Source organism: Camelus ferus, chromosome 19 (genome assembly GCF_009834535.1).
Source record: "Camelus ferus isolate YT-003-E chromosome 19, BCGSAC_Cfer_1.0, whole genome shotgun sequence".
In the NCBI taxonomy this organism is placed as follows: domain Eukaryota; kingdom Metazoa; phylum Chordata; class Mammalia; order Artiodactyla; family Camelidae; genus Camelus; species Camelus ferus.
Genome location: NC_045714.1, coordinates 28,550,452 through 28,569,460, shown reverse-complemented (window position 1 = coordinate 28,569,460; position 19,009 = coordinate 28,550,452). Strand labels below are relative to the sequence as shown.

General features: G+C 41.6%; 1 protein-coding gene across 1 annotated transcript in view; it reads right to left on the bottom strand.

Moving 5' to 3' along the window:
• PAK5 (p21 (RAC1) activated kinase 5) overlaps positions 1–18,346 on the bottom strand; it is a 245,165-nt gene extending 226,819 nt beyond the window's left edge. The window contains exon 1 of the mRNA XM_032461833.1: positions 18,029–18,346. The gene's annotated coding sequence lies outside the window, so the exon portion shown is untranslated. The remainder of the gene's footprint in view (positions 1–18,028) is intronic.
• Between the last annotated feature and the right edge of the window lie 663 nt (positions 18,347–19,009).

Sequence of the window (19,009 nt, the reverse complement as noted above, 5' to 3'; positions counted from 1 at the left end):
TGATCTGTCTCTGATCCTTTCTCTCCGGTTCTAACAATTTCAACCAAGTAACAGCCGAAACACCAGTAGTTACCAAAGGTACTTCCCAATCGGTCTCGTTCAAAAGTTGAACGAACCTAATAAAACAGGAAGCTCTACAGGACAACACAATACCAAACCATTTAAATCACAGTGAGGAAATACACTACGCATGAGAAAGCCAAAGAAAGGAACTGTCAGGAGAAGTCGAGGGCTCGGGTGTATACACTTCACGTTAGTTTGGTATGACCGTCAACATGCCCCCAGTAACCCACATAAGCTCATTACCCTGAGAAACATTTAGGTTGCAATTATCACTGATCTTCCTCCCATTAAGTCAGGTTCTGAATATGCAAATGACTTTCCATTATAATTTCATACTAAATCAGGATCTCCACACAAATCTATTTCTTACCAAGTTTCCAAAATAGAAGCAGCCGTACAATGGCAAAATTAGGACACAAAGATGAAAAGCGAAGATCACAAGAGGATGAGGGAAAAGAATCTATGAATAGTGTCTTTGGAAGCTGCTATTTCTAGGAAAAAAAAATAGATATTTTCAAATACAATCAGTCCAATAAATCAGAGCTGTCAAAACCATGTGACCAGAGAAATTTCGCTGGGCCAGAAAACTTTGTAGAGAATATAATTACACTGGGCAATTTTACTTTTATCCACTCTAAGGAAAAACACAAATATTTCATGAGCACCATCTACTGTTCCTGCTTCTGACGATGGTATCCTGATCATCATTACCAATCGTCTCCAACCCACTCTCCATCCAGGTGGTTTGGGAGAAAGGAACTCCACTCTGTTCCACTCTGACTGGCCCCAGTGAGGAGTTGGGACACCCTCCCAAGGGGTCAATAAACAACAAATACTAATTAGACTGGGAACGGACGCTGTTACGTGACCTACAAAAGTAACACTGGAACTACCAAAATTCAACCCTGAGACTTGGAATTCTTGGGCTGGTGAGCATTTCCTGGATTTTGAAATTAGTAGGATCAAAACCCCAGAGTTGTGGGGTTGGGTGTGGGGAGGGGGCTAGCTTGCCAGAAAAATGAGAGAAACTGCCTGAGAATGAAGCCCAGAAAGAAACACACAGAGCTGAGAGCTGGGGGAGAAACGGCACCATGATATTTCTGAGCTCCTGATTCAGCTGTATTTCTGGAATTTTCAGCTGTACAGATGAATAACTTCCGAGTTTTATTGATACCCCTGGAGTTGAATCTTTTGAATTGAATCTCTTTCAAGCAAAAGAATCCTGTTGAAGAAATTCATTCTCTATTTCCCAGAGCCTCTGGCTGCAAATACAATTTTAGCCTACAGGGAATACACCCAGAATTTCCCCAACTTTCCTGAAAATGAATCAAGAGGTAGAAATTAAGAGAAGGAAAGCTTTTCTTTAAATGTATTTGATAAAATTCAAACCTCTCCTACATGCAAAAGGTCTCTTACTTTAGACTCTAATTAAATTGGGCCAAATGTCTTTTTACTGGTAGATACAAAGAAAATGCATTCTTAAGAGTTTTAACTTGCAGCCACAGTTACATTAATACAAACTGAAGGAAGCACATGGAAATGTCTCTGAATCGACTGACTCAGTCTCAGGATTTCTGCAGAGACCATTTCACACCTTTTCTACTCTCCTTAAAACCACTATCAGCACTGCCATGACCACCACAACCATCTTCCTCAAATTAGATAACTCTGCCTCCTTCTGCAAAGATAAAAAGAAAAGGCTTCAGACAGGAACTTTCAGCTTCCCACCATCAAGTTTCCTTGAATCTATCCCATCCAATCCTTTACTCCTATTCAAGGAGAACAAACATCTTGTCTGTTCCTCCATGTGCCTGTCCTCTGGGTTCTTCTCTGAAGGATAACAAATATCAGATCTCTCAACTGATCTCACCACTGAATCCATTCCATCACATGTAAATGTGCTCAAGTCCACTCATTTTTATATAAAATGCTCTCCCTCAACCCAACATCCTGTTTCCATGGTACCTTCTAGTTTTAATCTTTTCAATTCTTCATGTCAAAATTCTTGAAAGAACTGTCTTCACTCACACTGTCCACTCATACACCATCTGCTCACCATCTCAGCATCCTTGAAGGAGAAATGAAGACAATGTGTACCTCCATGGGGGTCACTGTTTGTATTAAGGGACATGAACAGGTGAAATATTTTACACAGAGCCTAACACATAGTCAAGTCTCAACAAACCACAGCATGATTATTCATTTATGTGCAGTTGACCCTTGAACAACATGAGTTGCTTATAGGCTGATTTTTTTTTTAATAGCAAATACTACAGCCCTGGTATTGGTTGGTTGAATCCAGGGATGCAGAACCTCAGATACAAAGGACTCATATTTTTTTTAAAAGCGAACTATAAATTATATATGGATTTTCAACCACAGGGAGGGTCAGCATCCCTTGCCCCCATGTTGTCCAAGGGTCAACTGTATTTAGTAAAGATTTATTGAGCAACTCTATGTGAAGGGTGTCAGGTGAGATGCTTTACTACAGACACACAAAATCTAGCTCCTTCCCTGAAGCCTCTTACAGTCTGGAGGGAGAAGAAGAAAGAGGACAGGAAACATACATGATTATAAGGCATGTTGATCCATTCCACAAAGTCTGGACCAGATCAATGGCCATACAAGCAGAATCACTGCAGAAGGACATTCAGGCTGTGGACCACAGCACTCCAGGAGGCACTGCTCACCTAGCCCAGATGTGAATGATGTTCCTTGAAGTTTTACAACATGGAGGCCCTGAACATAAAGGAACTGAGTGGTGAACCTTGAAGTTCTGACTCAGAAGAGCAAAACTGTAACCCTGAGTTCAACGACTAGAGCCACCAAGCACGGTAAAGAAGGGCTCAATGTTGATGACCCAAAGCCTACTCAGGACCGCTCTTCTACTGGCTCTAAGAGCTCTCCCCAAATTTCTTCTCTTCCTTCAAGAACACCAGAAATCATGAAATGATACTCTACAGGATTCTCTGTTCCAAATGGGAAAACTCCAGCACCCAAGGTGTTGTCTGGTGTGAGAAAAATCTAGAGGGCCCCTTGCTATATCAGTGATGATGAGCTTCTTAAAACCACATCTCAAGTCCAAGGCTTAATAGCTCTTATTTTAAGAGCACAATGATCTGGGGCCTGCTGAGCCTGAATACCCTACTGGCAAACACTCATAAGATCTCATCAACTCTGGATCCCTTTGTCGCTCCATGATTGTTTGAGGCAGATGGCCAATTTTAAAATACTTTCCCTACAATCTTAAACCACCTCAACTGATAGAGTCTCATCAAGGGAACCATCTACGTTATTTCTGAAATCCCCCTACAGCCTGCTAACTGCCTGCCCAACATTCATTCCTCACTTCTTGCTGATGAATTACATTTCAACACTCAGTTAAAATCCACTAACCTTTACTGTACACCCACATATAAATATGACCAAGACGTGTCTCTCTGCCCTCAGCGTATCTGTTACACACTCTTCCTCCATGCAAAACTATTTTTAGTTTGGGGTTTCTAGCAAGACCTAGACTCAAAATAATTTTTATTATCCATGCCATATTGGATATGACATGGATAAAGATATAAACTATATTTAATTTTCTCCAACTTTGCCTACTTCTGTGATATCTGAGCCCTTAAAAATGATCATGGCATGAGCCACATTGTTTGGAACACGGAGTTCTACGAATGCCTTGGAGGAGATGGCTTACCAGCTGGTCCACCAGCGCCCTGAAAGAATGCAATTGCATTACATGGGTAAATGATTTACTCCTGGGGAATATTTTATCCTTTCTGTTTCATCACAAGGTCAATTGTAGCCTTACTTCTGTCCCATTTTCCAACATTAGATGCATTTAACGGCTGCACGCTTAATTCTCTAAGACTCCAGTTCAGCTCCTATAGCTGTATTATCTCGTTCATTTGGAAACAACTTTGAGTGCAACTTACTCTGGCTCAATGCCCTTTTACCCACTGGACATGTGCTGTCCTTGTCTACACTAATAGATGGTGCAATCAATACACTCACATTTGGCAAGCAAAGGATAGGGTCTTTTACAACAACTTCTGAAAGATCTCTGAAGTTTTGCAGAAACAGGCTAAAGGGACTGCAGGCATGAATACAGCAAGCCCTTTTAGCCCATATGCCTATGACTTCCAACTGCCAGTACAGATACTCATCTCCATCCGCGTGGGCATCTGATGTCCAAAACTAAATTTCGATCTCTCCCCCAGAAACTTACTTCTCCCAGTCTTCCCTTTCTTAGCTGGAGATAATTTCATCCTTGGAGTTGCTCAAGCCAAAAACTTCGGAGTCCTCCCTGACTCCTCCCTTTCTCTCATAACTCATATCCATGCCTAAGGAAACACTGCCTTCAAGATAGATGAGAATTGGGTCACTACTCACCATTTTCGCTGCTACGGGCCTGGTGAAAGCATCACCATCTCTCATTTGAATTTACTGCAGTGTCTCCCCACTGCCACATTTTACCCCTCTCAAGAGAGGCCAAAGTGACTCCTATAAACTAAGTCAGATCCCGTCCTCTGCTCAGATCCCTCTAGTGGTCGCCATCGTGGTTAGAGAAAAGGCCAAGGTGCTTACCTCTGCCTCTAAGATCCTGCCGGCTCTGACCACTCACCTCCCTGACCTCATCTCCTGCTCTGGCCCTCGTCCACTCTGTTCCAACCACACTGGCCTCCGTGCGCTTCCCCCGCAAGTCAGGCATTTCACCTTGGAGCCTTTGCCTGGGCTTCCCTCTGCCTGCGATGCTTCTCAGGACAAATCACAAGGTGGGTAACTTCCCTCTTTTCCTCCAAATGTCACCTTCTCAGCGAGGTCCATCCTGATCCCCAGATTTAAAACTGTACCCTTTCCTGCCACCATCTTTTTCAAGGCACGGATCACCTCCTGGCATTCTATGCATTCACTTATGATGCTTACTGTTTACTGTGCATCTCTCCCTGCACAAGAGGAACTTCTATCTCTGTTCACTGACGTGCCCACGTGTGTTTAAGTGCCACCCCAAAGAAACACAGCAGTGCACCATGAATGCCTGTATACTGAAAGGTTAGTCTGGAACGGTCACTCTAATATTTATTTCCTATATTTTATCATGCCTGTCATGAGACAGAGCAGAAGCAAGCAGACACCACCCTAACAGATAGACCAAATTATCTTTTTAATTTTAATCCTACCAGTTAAGTGATTAACTTAGGCCTAAGGATTTTATGTTTTGCCGTCACATCTACATTTTACAGTCTACAGTCATCGCATACCCTGGGCTGTGCAGACAACTGCCTTCAATGGGAAGGCTGTGCTCTGTGTTTAAAATAAAATTGATGTCTAGGGGAAAAAGCGGGGGCTGGGGGGGGAATCACTTTCTGAAGTTTTTTCTCACTTTTCCAGCTCAAGCAAAGAAGAACTCTAGGGACAACTCTGGAATTTTCTGTCTCATTTGTTTTTCATTACTTTTTCGTAAGGAACGGTGGTATCATTATTCTCAGTCGCCCTGGGTGATTCTAATATTGATTTTGAGATTTTTCCAGTCATTCTATAGAATGCATAGCATTTACTAGGCTCTACTTTACTTCTGTGGGCATATCTGCATTCTGAATGTTTTAGATTTTCCAGATGATAGTATCATATGAAATAGGATAGCATCTTTTTGAGTCTTGATAATCCCTACCTCCCTCCCATGCAAGCTCAAGACCATATGATTTCTTTCTCCACCTTGGTTAAATCCAAATGAAACAGGAATTTTTTTTTAAACTATCATCCAACGTTGAAAAAATACTGAAAGAGTTAGCTGCCGAAGCCTATTTAACTATGCAAATATTCCCACAAAATATCCCTCAATTCTACCCTTTTGAATAAATTTCATACTAGCACAGGAGGTTCAATTCTAGACCTTTTTTTTCTGGGATGGAATTTTAAAAATGCACCTTTCTAAATTGTCATTCACCTTACAGCTAAATAAATTGGCTCATATTTTCAGGAAATGGGAGTAAGAAGGGACAATATAGAAGGATAAAAGGCTTCCCAAACAGAGCAATCCTCTCCTCCAATTCATGGCTCACATATTCAAAAGGCTTCAAGGACCAAAAGGGTAATATACACAAGTAAAATGGCCTGATAATATGCAGTAGGGAGGGGTGGGGACTTGACAAAGTGAAGGCTCCATTATCTGTCTGTCTATGATGGAGACAAGGCTACTCGGCTACAAGGATGGTTGACATAAGGAAACACGGTCAGTGTTGCCGAATTTTATGTCTGTGTATAAGTGATTTTTTTTTTAAGAGAAGCCAGAAATCTGGATTTTCAGGAGAAATTTCACACATCGAGGCCACAAGACTAGAAAGTCTGCTCTAAATCGGCATCGTCAAATACTTAGTGAGTCGACGTAAAATTAATCAGTCGATCTAAGAATGAAATGGAAAGTTTTATTTAAGCCAAATTTGAGGATTACTACCTGGTAAGAGCATCTCACAAAGCTCTGAGAGATGTTTTGCCTGTTAGAAATCAAGGCACAGTTATACAAGCTTTTTGAGACAGAGGGCTATACGTCAAATGATGTATTATTGACAGTCTATAAATGCTCCAGATCTAAGCATCATCCCAGCGGGTCAGGTGACCCCTTATGAGCTCAAGAAGGAACATCACCCCTTAAGGAGTTGCCTTGTTGATGGCAGGAGACTCTTGCTCTTTATGGTTGAGCAGGTGTTCTTGCTGATGGGAGATGTCTGGTCCATGCATAATGCAGATTCACAGGGCATGGTAGGGGGAGAGGGGGTCAAAGGGCAGAGAAGAATTTTTAATGTTTAAATTTTTCTTGTCTTGCCATAAAATGTGAATTTTATCTCACAAGTACCTAACAGAATTCAGTGTTCTCCTACACCTTCCAGTTTTGAAGGGACAGCTCAACTATACTTCACAGATAATAAGTCTCCAGTTGTGTTCACTGATTCCTCGTTATTAGTGGGCTCTTGGCGGTAAGTGTTTCTTTCAACCAATGTAGACAGCTCATATGCCAATGCTGGTGCTGCCGCAGGACTCTTAGCTAAAGTAAATGCCAACTGCTGTCACAGAAACTATCTATATATTCCCTTTAAAACCCTTCCAGTTATCACCCTAAAATCTCCTATCTCTGGGAATCCTGCTGCAAACACATATGACCAGAAGCCTGAAGAGATGCTGGGTCCCATGCTAGGGAACCCTTTGCCTGGACCACTGACTTTGATTAATTTCCATCCCAAGCCTTCCTGGTTTCTCTCACTTCATAGCGCATCTGTTACTATGGAAACAAGTGGTACCAAAGACTAGCACCAAACCCTAGCTTTCAGTATACAAACCAAGTGATGTTCAAGCAGGGATCACATTACCAACCAGGCATATCCATACCAGGTTTGGGATAACAGAGCAGTAGGTGTAAGCTGCATCTAGTAATCAAATAATTATTCTTAATGTCTTTCAAGAAGCCCTGTTTATTTTCTCTATTGTCGGAAAGCTGGCTTTTAGCTTATGGTTTGCTTCATTACTTTTTAGTGTATTTAGAAAGTCTGCTTTATATCCATATCCAATATTAGAGTTTGTCTCTAACCAGAAACAGAGAGTATTAATCTTTCCTTCCATGTATCTTGCTTTTATACAAAGTAGAAAATAATTACTAGCGTACAACCTTTTTTTTCCCCAAGAAAATGGATTAGATCAGATCATTACTAGGTTCCATTCTGGAATTTTAAATCATGGCATTACTCCTTGGCATTTGGGCTCATTTTTTAGCCTAGGTAACATCCATTCATCCACAAACTCTTATTAACTCTTCTGAAGACATGACATACCTATGCTGAAAGCTAGATGCTGGGGATGCAAAGACAAAGAAACAAGGTATCTTCTTTAGGAGTTCTTAGACTAGTACAAGAAGGGGGTCAAGTAAGAAACAAAGTGATGAATGCTTCCAGAAGTTTCCCAGAACCATGTGGAAGAATCTGGGGCAGGGGTGGGGGTAGCTGGTAGGACATTTTCAATGAGAAGGTGATAATCATATGATTAGATGTTCATGTAGGGGTGAGAATGACGACAAAGAACAGAGAGGAAGCTGACACAAGGTCTAATTCAGAGATGCTAAGGGGAGTAGCAGCGGGGGCCAGGAAAGGGCATGTGCTAGAAAGTTTGAAGTTGATGAGATTTATGGAGCCCTTGATTGTGAAGGGGAGGGGGAGAGGACTCTGCTTGGACTAGGAAGATGGGACACAGCTTGGAGGTAGCTGTTGTCTTAAAAACTCTCGTAAAGGGTAAAACAAGCTACCGTTTAACTCAAGTTATCAATAGCTGTTATTCAAATATGATTGGAAAATTCCCTTTCTGTTTCCACGTCTCTAAAAGCCAGAGGAGAACATTGTCCTAAAAAGCACACATGAAGAAAGCTCAACATTCAGTTTCTATAAGACTTTTTTTCCCTTTAATTCCTCTCCTCCATCAGTGTTTATATTTTTAGAGGTTAAATTATACCCATGTAGCAACTGTTCCTACTTTGGAGGAAGAATCTTTCTTTGAAACAAATGAAGTATACGTTTTCTGCTCTTCTAGGAAGCTCTCATCCTGGTTCAGTAAATTGCAATAGAACTAAATTAGACAAGGGGGCAACTCTGTTGACAGTTAAGAACAATTAGCTAGAAAATCCATTCGCATGACATAAATAATCATGCTTAGAAGCAAAGGGATCAAATTCCATCCAGAAAATAGCTAAGGAGTTTCTTAAATAGTATGTCAACCTTGAATTTGAATTGAAAAGTGAAGCTGACAACTGCTGATTCTGTCATAGATCTTATATTTGGGACTGAAGGCATGAGTGACTGAGCTCTCCCCCACCTTCCCTCTGTCTGTAATTTATTAAAAGAGTGATGGAACCAATAATATTGGGATAAAGTCATCTTGATTCAGTCAGACAGTGGTGTATTGCAGGCTGAGGAATATGCACTGTGTTTTACAGGACAAACAAAAGGACTGTTCATTGCCAATTTACCTTCATCACCAACGACACAGATGGCAACTTCCTTGAAAACTAGCAGAGGGAATCCCATGACTGACAACTGTTTTAAAATGTAAGTTGAATTTCTTTTTTTATACAAGCAACCAAACATTGATTTTTGGTTTTGATCATAATGCTGAACACAGCAAGGCAGTCAGGGCATTTACTTTCCCTTTTCATGGGGAAGTCCCCATGAACACATATGCAAAATCAGAGGATTTGAGAGCCAAAGTGGGCTGATTAATCCAGCGGTCTTTCAGTTACTGAAGGTTCAAGGACTCCAAACAAAACATCTTATCCACTGAGCTGCCGTTGGCTGCAGTGTATACGGACGTTGGATCCAGATGAGGCAGAGTTTGACTCCTCTCCATGATATTGTGCCTTGAGTTGTCTGTTTTACAGAGAGCTCTTAAGAAGATTAATTAAGACACACAGGTAAAACACTTGGATGAGGGTTTAACACATCTTGAGCAACATGTCTGCTATAATCACAGGAGTGCAATCTCCTTTTCTTATAATCTACCTCGCTGCTGCAGTGTGTGTGTGTGTGTGTGTGTGAATGAACAACAGAGTATGACCCTTCTGAAACAGTTACCCGGGCAGCCCCAATCCTAACATTTGAGGGCCTAAGAGTCTCAATTATTCTATATCTAAGTATTCAAAAATGCTAAACCAAGCTAAATATTGTTAAATATGTTCTATCTGCCCTGCTTGATAAACATGCCTTCGGAACAACCCAGAAGCCAGGTTTAAACTTCAAATACTTGAATCCCAGAACACGGCTAAGTAAGGAGAACCAGCTTCCACCCCACCTCCTTGCTCCTTCTGACCTCCAGGACTTGCATGAAAACTACCAAGCTCTTTCCACACCTCCCATCAATAAACAGTCTTTCCTCAGGCCACCGTGGGCCCAGGAGCAGATAAATCCAAGGTCTGAGGTGTGCAGAACAGGGACCAGGAGCAGCTGTGGCAGCACATGGGCTCTCTGAGTGGTACAGGAGGGCACAGCTGTGCAGGTGCACAGAGGCTGGAGGACAGAGCAGTCAGGCTCTTTACTCTGCATTGTCCAGGGACCCCTCTTGGTAATTTAAGATCTTCCTTGTTCTGCTTTTAGTGCAATTAAAAAATAATTACCTTTTTTTTCTTGCCATCTGCAAGTCTCCTTTCCTCAGGGAAAAGTTTATCAACAGTTATAAAAGCAACATGAACCTGAGCATTAAGTTACCTGGACAGCCACAGTCATTTCCTATTCATGATGAGAACTGTAGGAAGAATATAGACTGATCTATGGAGGATCTTTTAGTATTAGATACCAAAAGTTATTTGAACCAAGAGCCTAGTATTCATGGTGGACTCAATTCAAACATTACTACAGGACTTGCTAAAGGTTAGATAATTCAGAATCAAAAGTTATACATGGAATATTAAAAATAAAGATACAAATGAACTTATTTACAAAACAGAAACAGACTCACAGACATCAAAAACAAACTTAATGGTTACCGGGGATGAGGGGAATAGGGGGTGGGGAGGGATAAATTGAGAGTCTGGAATTTGCAGACACTAACTACTATATATAAATAGATAAATAACAAGGTCCTACTGTATAGCACTGGGAACCATATTCAATATCTTGTAGTAACCTATAATAAAAAAGAACATGAAAAGGAATATACATATGTATGTGGATGACTGAAACATTATGCTGCACACCAGAAACTGATGCAACATTGTAAACTGACTATACTTCAATTAAAAAAAAAAAAAAGAGGAAGAAGCAGCAGCCTAGACTTGTGCTAGTGCCCCATCTATTTCCCAACTATACCTCTTGCTTCTGCTAAACTGTCACTTTTGGATAATCCTTTCACTGGCCCCCGTCTCACCTGAGAATGGTTGTCTTCCCTTCGAAACTCCTGCCCAGACATGAAGATCAAGTCTGAAAAGCCACCTTCTTCAGGACATGTCCTGCTGACCCCAAGAGAAAATAGCGTGTCCTATATGGGGCACCACTGTGCACACTGTATCATGGACCTCGCGTTACTTGTGATTCTGCATCTCAGCAGGTGTTCCCTCTGGAGGGAAGGATGCTAGTCAGCCCTGCTGGCCTGCAAGTCCTGGGCTAATGGGCATTTTTATTCTTTTTGTTTGGTTTGGTTTTGGTTGTTTAGCACCAATCCCATCTATTTTGGTTCTCTCATTGGAAAAGGGGCAGTGGGATGTCCAGTCAAGGTGCCCTCCCCTCTCTACCTCTCTGATGCTGAGTGAGCTGGGTGTGGGGCGACTGTTTCTCTAGTCTCTGATATCCAGACCCTGGAACTGGCTAGTTCTGGTTTGCTTCCAAGCCTGCTTTTGGTGGTAGTGGTGGTTGTTTTTTGGGTACACTTCCATTTCTAGCAATACCTTCTAGTAAATTCTTTTTTGCTCAAGTTATAGAGTCTCTTTTATTTGCATGCAAACTAAGAATCACTGTTGATACACTTGTCAGAGCCCCTGACATAAGCGATAATCAATGAATGTCACATCAATGAATACTTATAACCTAAATGTGTATCATCACCATATTTGTAAAAACAGTGGGTATTTTTCCTAACGCAAAAACAGTATGTTATCACTGACTACATTTTGAAAAATTCAGAAAGGCATGAAAAAAATAAAAGCCATCCATATTTCTACCACCCAGACCCTGTCTAACTTTCAGTTTTTGTTCCAGTTTTTACTATGCCTACATGTTTTGTGAAATGGAAATACCATCATTACAATACAGAAGAGCAATTGGTTATTTCCAGTTAAAATTGTTGTGAAGGTTGTTTCAAGTTATTAATCTTCAAAATGATCACTTTTAAATATCTGTGTCACCGTTTATCCTTTGGGGGACCTTAAAATATCTTTAACTAGCCCCCAACCTTTTACATAGGTTGTTTTCAATTTTTTTTTTATTATTTTAGCATATTAAACAATCCTCCATGTAAGTTTCTGTCTGCATCTACTTCCTTAACAAAGACTAAAATAAAAAACCAGAGAAACACTTGTGTCAAATAATCTGAACTTTTAAAAGCTTCTCACGTAGTATTTTCAAATTGTTTTCCAGGAAGATTGCATCATGTAATTCTTCCACCGACAGTCATGAGAATGTCCTTGTCAGTTACTGAGTATTATTTATCTTTATTTATTTATATATATATATGGTTTAATACATGAAACACAGCCATCTCATTCTTGCTTTAATTTGCATTTCTGTGATTAATAGTAAGAGTATTTATTAAATATGTATATTAGCCTTTTTATTTCTTCCTTTTGAATTATTCAGATATTTGGACAATTCTGTTGGGGTCTTATTTTCTACTTGCTGATGTCCAAGAGTTCTTCAGTGTGATCATTATATGAACTGTTCTGTCATGCTTGGTGTCATAATTTTTCTCCATGATTAATTTCTACTTTTAAACTATTTTCTACTTTATTTTTTGCATGCAGAAGTTTAAAAAGTATTCAGACCTGTCTTTTGCTTTGTAATTCTTCCCATTAATTTTAAATGGAAAAATCACTCCTCTAAAATTATTAAATGTTTTCTGCTAGCTTTCTCCTCTATCAGATAAAACTTTTCAATTTGGAATTTAGTCTAGTGAGTCACTGTAAACAGAGGTTCCTAGCTGGGTGTTTTCTACACATTTAGCCAATTTCCTTGGCTCTTTTGTCAAATATTCCCATTTCAAAATGCTTTCTCCATCACAGTTCTGCTCCCAAAAACTACCTGAGTCTATTTCCAGGCTACTCTATCCCATTGAGCTATGTATTGATTTTTACATCGGTATGACCCTGCTTAGTGACTGTAGTTCCATGATCAGATTTATTTTTATTTCTGGAAAGGCAACCTACCCCTATCCCCATATATATTCTTTTGCAAAGTTTTCTTGACTATTGACATATAGTTATTCTTCCAGATGAAAGTTAAAATCATTTTGTCATGTTTTCCCAAATCCCAATGCATTAAAACTATATAACTGACCGTGGAAAAATAACCATATCACACTATCCATCTTTCTACCCAAGAATAAGGTACGTTTTCATTTGTTCGTTTCTTACTTTGTGTATCTGAGTAAAATTTTATAGCTTCCTTATATAAGTCCTTAGACATTTCTTGTCTTTCCCAAGTATTTTATGTACATTTCCTATTTTTCAAGATAATATGTATTTTTATGGATTCATGAACAGAGTCATTTTCTATTGAATTTTTTTAGTTGTTAAATACTGGCATTTGACGTAATCTCTCATTTTTGAACATGTATCTTATAACCAACCACCTTACTGAAATTTCTTACTAGTTCTTTTAGGTTTTAGTTGACCCAACTGTGTATCCATTGCTATTAAACAAAATCAAGAAACGGTGTTTGATTTTTTTGTTGCTTAGGTGAGAATTTAATATTTAAGCATATGCATTAAATGATACTTTTTATTTATTCTGAAAAATCATCTTTTATGCAACTACTAAAATGACATAGAATTGAGGCTACCCTAGAAATCCAAAATATAACCTGTATTCCTGTGTTGAACCACATTCATTTCTCTCTGGTACTCAGTCTTCCTGTTCAAAACTACCAAAAGGGGCTCTTAACAAGAGAGATTAAGTCACCTCTCACTTAGATGAAACAAGATAAATGAGACAATTCATCTGGTGATTAAGAATCTTGACCACTGGGGAAGACGAAGAAACCTACCAGGAACTTATTCTCATATAAAGAGTAAGTTTAGCCCCAGAAAGAGGCAGGATAATTTTTAAAGCAGAACAGGGTCCACCCAGTTATATTCAGAAAGCAATTATATGCATTCCTATAGATGAGCAGATTCGTTTTTCCCCAGATAAGCGTGAGTTTCCTACTTTGAAAGATCAGGATAATCGTATCTACTAATTATGAATTCATCAAATATTGGTTGTGCATCTAATTTGGATTCTGTGTTATTGGAAAGATTGGAGAGCCATCTATAATAATAAGTAGGAATAGGGACTAAAGAGAACTTGGTCAATGTTATTAATTATTATTACACATGGTGATTATTTATTGTTTATTATTATTCATGTCTAGAAGGCTAAAAGTCTAGTTCAGCACTGTCTTTCTAAGACCTAGCATGGGAAATATTAACATCCAATAAATATCTATGAAATGTTTGTTGACTGACTGATGTGTTTTTACAAAAGCTTCAGTTGCCAGAAGATATTTTGACTCAGTTCTTTAACTGCTCACTTGAAATCAATTCATAGAAGATGCATTTGTCAAAGGCAAGAATACTCTTCCCTTGAAGTCAGAATGAGGTTCTAAATTGCATCTTTTTATATGTTAGTAAAGAAAAAAGTTTCTAAAGAACTTTAAATTGGCATGGCAAAATGCCATGAGGAAGAGTATTTATTCCTTCACTCATTCGGCATTTATTAAGCATCTTCTACATGAAAGACACATAACAAATGGCTATCACAGGGTGTACAGACATTAAATAGTCAAATGAATAAAAAGGAAGTTGCAGACTGAGATCAGTGCTATGGAAGGAAAGGAAAGGGGTTATAGAGATTTGGGTTAGCGAGGAAAGGAAATCAAAGAGGCCCAAAGGGTGAGTACAGCTTGGACTGGCAAAGTAAGGGGGAAGTACCTGGGATATTCAAGAAACAGATCGGTATGACAGCAATAAGAAGAAGAGATGCCCAAGAGGAGGCCAGCAAAGTCCCCAAGGCTCCCATCATCTCTGGAAGCCGGCCCAGGTATGTAAATGCATTTTATGCAGGGGACTGACATGATCCTGTCTGCTCTGGATGAAGGATTTGAGGGGTCAAGCAGGGAATCAGGGATCTTGTTGGAAAGTTATTCTACTGGACCAACTGACAGATGATGGCTTGAAGTTTGATTGTGGTGGGGGGTGGGCGGATGGAGAGAAGAAGCTATCAAGCTTTTAGAGATACATGCAGAAGACAGCATTTTTAAGACTTCACGGTGGTCTTAGACATGGCAGGCAAAGGGAATAGAGGTATCAAAGATGATTCCTGAGTTTCTGACAACTCCACAGACAGTGGTGCCATTTATCAGGATAAGAAAGATTAGAAAGGTGTTAAAATTGGGATTTTCTGTTGCTGTTATTTTTTGTTGTTTAATACAGTTTTCTGCTGTTTGCATTGTGTTGGTGGGTAACCAAAAGGGAGGAAGGCAATATGGACAAATCCACTTGGGACAGGGTATGTCAGGTATGTTACGTGTACAAGAGTGAAACCCTGGATTGTCTTGGTTTTTAGACCAGTGACATGTGTATAAATGATGTACCTGTGAATGCTGCTCTTCCCTACCATGTGTGGTTTTATAAAACCTCAAATACATTAGCTGGATTAAATAAGCTTTAAAGTGTCTTCTGAACCCATACCTCTCTATATTTACATTTTGCTGGCATGCTGACATAATACTAATACTGTCATTAAATACAGATCATAGGGTCTGCTGGACTTAATACTGTCCCCCCAAAATTCATGCCCAACCAGAAGCTATAAATGTGACCTTATTAGGAAATACGGTCTTTGCAGATGCAACCAAGTTAAGATGAGGTCACACTGAATTAGAGCGGGCCCTAAGTCCAGTATGAATGGTGTCCTTTTAGACGAGGGAACTTCACCATGTGAAGGAAGAGGTAAAAATTAGAGTTACAGAGTTACAAATCAAGGAATACCTGAGACTATAAGAAGCCAGGAGAGGCCAGAAAGGATCCTCATCTTGAAGCTTCAGAGAGCACGTGGCTCTGCACATAAAGTGATTATGGGCTTCTAGTCTCCAGAATGATGAAAGAATAAATTTCTGCTATTCTAAGCCACCTTGTTTTTGGTCATTCGTTAAGGAAGCCTCAGGAAACTCATCCAGTTGGGAAGATTAAGTGTGATCACATGTTTGAACCCGATTAGTGTAATACAGGGCACATAGAAGAAGTTAAATAAACATCCACTTCCCTTCCTCTTACAATGATCACCACCATTGTCTTGGTGGTTTATAATCTGAGAAATCCACACATCTACCCATTTAGGTTAAGTCTTACTAATCCTAGACTTGTTTTACAGATGAGGAAACTGAGGCTTGGGAAAGTTAAACAGCTTGCCCAAGATCACAAAACCAAATATGGAATAGTCAGAGCTCAAGAGCAACTGTCTCACCACCAAGATGATATTACACCCTAGAACACCTGCCTCGCACACCTGCAGCATTTTAGTCAAATGACAAAGTGAAGGAGAAGGGAGAGGCACACAGCCAGACTGCGTTTTCCATGCCTACAGTTAAAACTCACATTATTAACAAAACAAGTTCAGGGCCCTAGTACAGTCTCTACCTATTCACAGAGGAATACAAAAATTTCACTCTAAGACCAATGCTATCACCATGAACTTGCCATTGACTTCGACTACTTCCATTAAAGCAGTGCTTCTGCTTTGCACATAGATATTCCAAGTCAAGGTATTATCATCAGATTGGGCATTTACGGCTTTAATTTACTTAAATGCATTTTCCTCAAGCATTTCCCATTTCGACGATACTGACTCATTCTTTCCACCCAAGGAGACCATAAAAATAAATACTGTTAAGTATGAAGCGAAGCATCTCTAAACTTCATAGTCACAGATGTCCATCCTTTAAAGTATAAGGCAAAAATAAAAGCATATTCTAAATTTACCTTTCCTCCCTAACTCAGTGACTTGTATGGCTGAATAAAAAAGATACACAGATACAAGGTGGCAGAGCTGTTATTATGGGGTGCCAATTTCATAGAATTCTAGTGTAGGAGGGACTTCTAAAGAGTATCTAGTCCATCTGGACTCAGGTGAGAGAGTGTATCCACATGTCACCAAATCCCAGAAAGGAAAAGGACGCACTGAGAGGTTTTGTGAGACTTACCAAGGACCCTATGGCTATTTCTTGGTAGAACCCTGTGGAATGCCAGGCTTCTTGATTTCCCCAAAAGTACATTCAGCCTTCCAAAGCTGTCATTAACTATTAACGATGACATTTTCCTCTGGCTTTGTGCCAAGTTCTTTTTCTCTATTAATTTGGCCTGAAAAAAAGACCACCATAGATACAGCCCCAATACTTCAAATTCTCTTAATTGAATTAATTCGCATCCCAGGTTTAAAGCTCCAGATACACACACACACACACACACACACACACACACACACACACACACGGGTTCAGGAAGGGCGAACACCCTTCTCCTTCAAACTAGGCCCTCATGATCTCTGGACTTCTCAAGTTTACCCTCCAGGAGGCTGACATCGCAGGCAATTTTGACAAGAGTTTGGAATCAAGATCCTCTTCCATGCTCTGTCCACACCCGTGCCCACGAGCAGAAGTTCTCTCCATTACACCCCACCACGCACACACATACACCAAGGCAAGTAACAAAGGAAAACACAGCCCCATAAAGGCTCAGCTTTGCATCTTTCAGTCCACACCTGCCAAGAGACAAAAACCATACGGGAATCCTGCCCTAGCAATATGTCCAACACGCCTTGGGAGAAGCAGGCACCGTGGCAGCCCCCGGCGTGCGCGGCTGTATACACAAAGAACTGGTGCTGGGCTTGCTAGAGGTCCGGAGGACCAGCACACTCCCAGAACTGGTATCCAGGGTTCTTCCCCTCGCCCTCCTGCCCAGCAGAAAAGAACTACCCTTTATTTGACACGTAGAAAGCCCAGGCTGGATAGCAGCGCATGGATGTGGGGGGCGGGGGGCGGTCCCCGGATCCCTTTGCTCCAGCCAGCCGGTCCCCAACCTTTGGCATCTCCTAGGAGATGCAAAATTACGCGCTGTCACAGCTGTCCGCTTCGCATCCTCTCCAGGCAAAGCGAGACGCCTGGGTCCCCTCCGTACGCATCCCCGAAAGCGCCCCTCCCCGCACCCACATCTCCCCAGGCACCCCCGCCAGAAGCGCCTGCCTACCTGGTGGCTGGCTGTCAGCGCAGCGGCGGTGCCTCATCCCCTTCTCCTCCTCGGCTGCTACATCGCTTGGAGCGCCATGTTCCCGGTCTCCCCGGGCGCACGCCGGGCCACTACTACCGGCTGAGTAGGGGCAAGTGGGGTGGGGGCCGGTGGGAGGGGGTGGGAGGCTGAGCCAAAGCTTTCTACTCTCCACCCAAGCCTCCCCCAGCTACTGAGCATGCCCAGCTGCCCGCTTCGCCCTAGGAGGACTTGCCAGGCGCTCACGCAGCTGTTCCGGGTTTTCGTGGCAGCCGGCGGGAGGCAGGCGGTAGCAGCTGCGGGAGGTGGGGGTGGCGAGGTGTTGGGGGAGGGGGAGGGGAGGGGGAGTGTCCCCACGCCGCGGAGCTCCGAGCTGGAGAAAGCCGCCTTTTGCCAATCTGATGACACTTTCCCTCTGAGCCTCCCCAGAGGGGCAGCTCCTACACGCCCCCTCCTCACACACTCCGGGTTTGCAGAAATTTTGTGCGGGACCAAAGCGTGCTGAGCTGAGCTTAAGCTGAGAGCTAAGAGAAGAGGGGGCGGGGCTGAGAGGCAGATCCTTCCGCTAGCCTCATTGCTACCACCTGGACCCGGGCTTCTCAAACTTCCAGGTGCCTATGAATTAAAAATGCAGATTCGGATTCAATTGGTCCGGGCTGCGGTCTGAGATTCTACAAGTCAAACAAGCTCCCAGGTGATGCTGATGCTGCTGGTCCTCTGACCACAGAGTAGCAAGGATCTAGAGAATCGCTCTCTCTGTGACCTTTGAGTGGTCACCCTTTAATCAGCTAGCTGAGAAACCTTCTCTGGCATCCAGAGAGGCCCCTCCTACCTACAGACTTGCAGCTTACAAGTGAAGGTGTCCTCGAGGTGCTGCGCACACCCTGGAAGGAATCTCAGTAGGGCTGGGCTCTGAGCGTCCAGCGCAAGCTGGCTTTCTGACTTAGAATTTGAGGCTTAGGG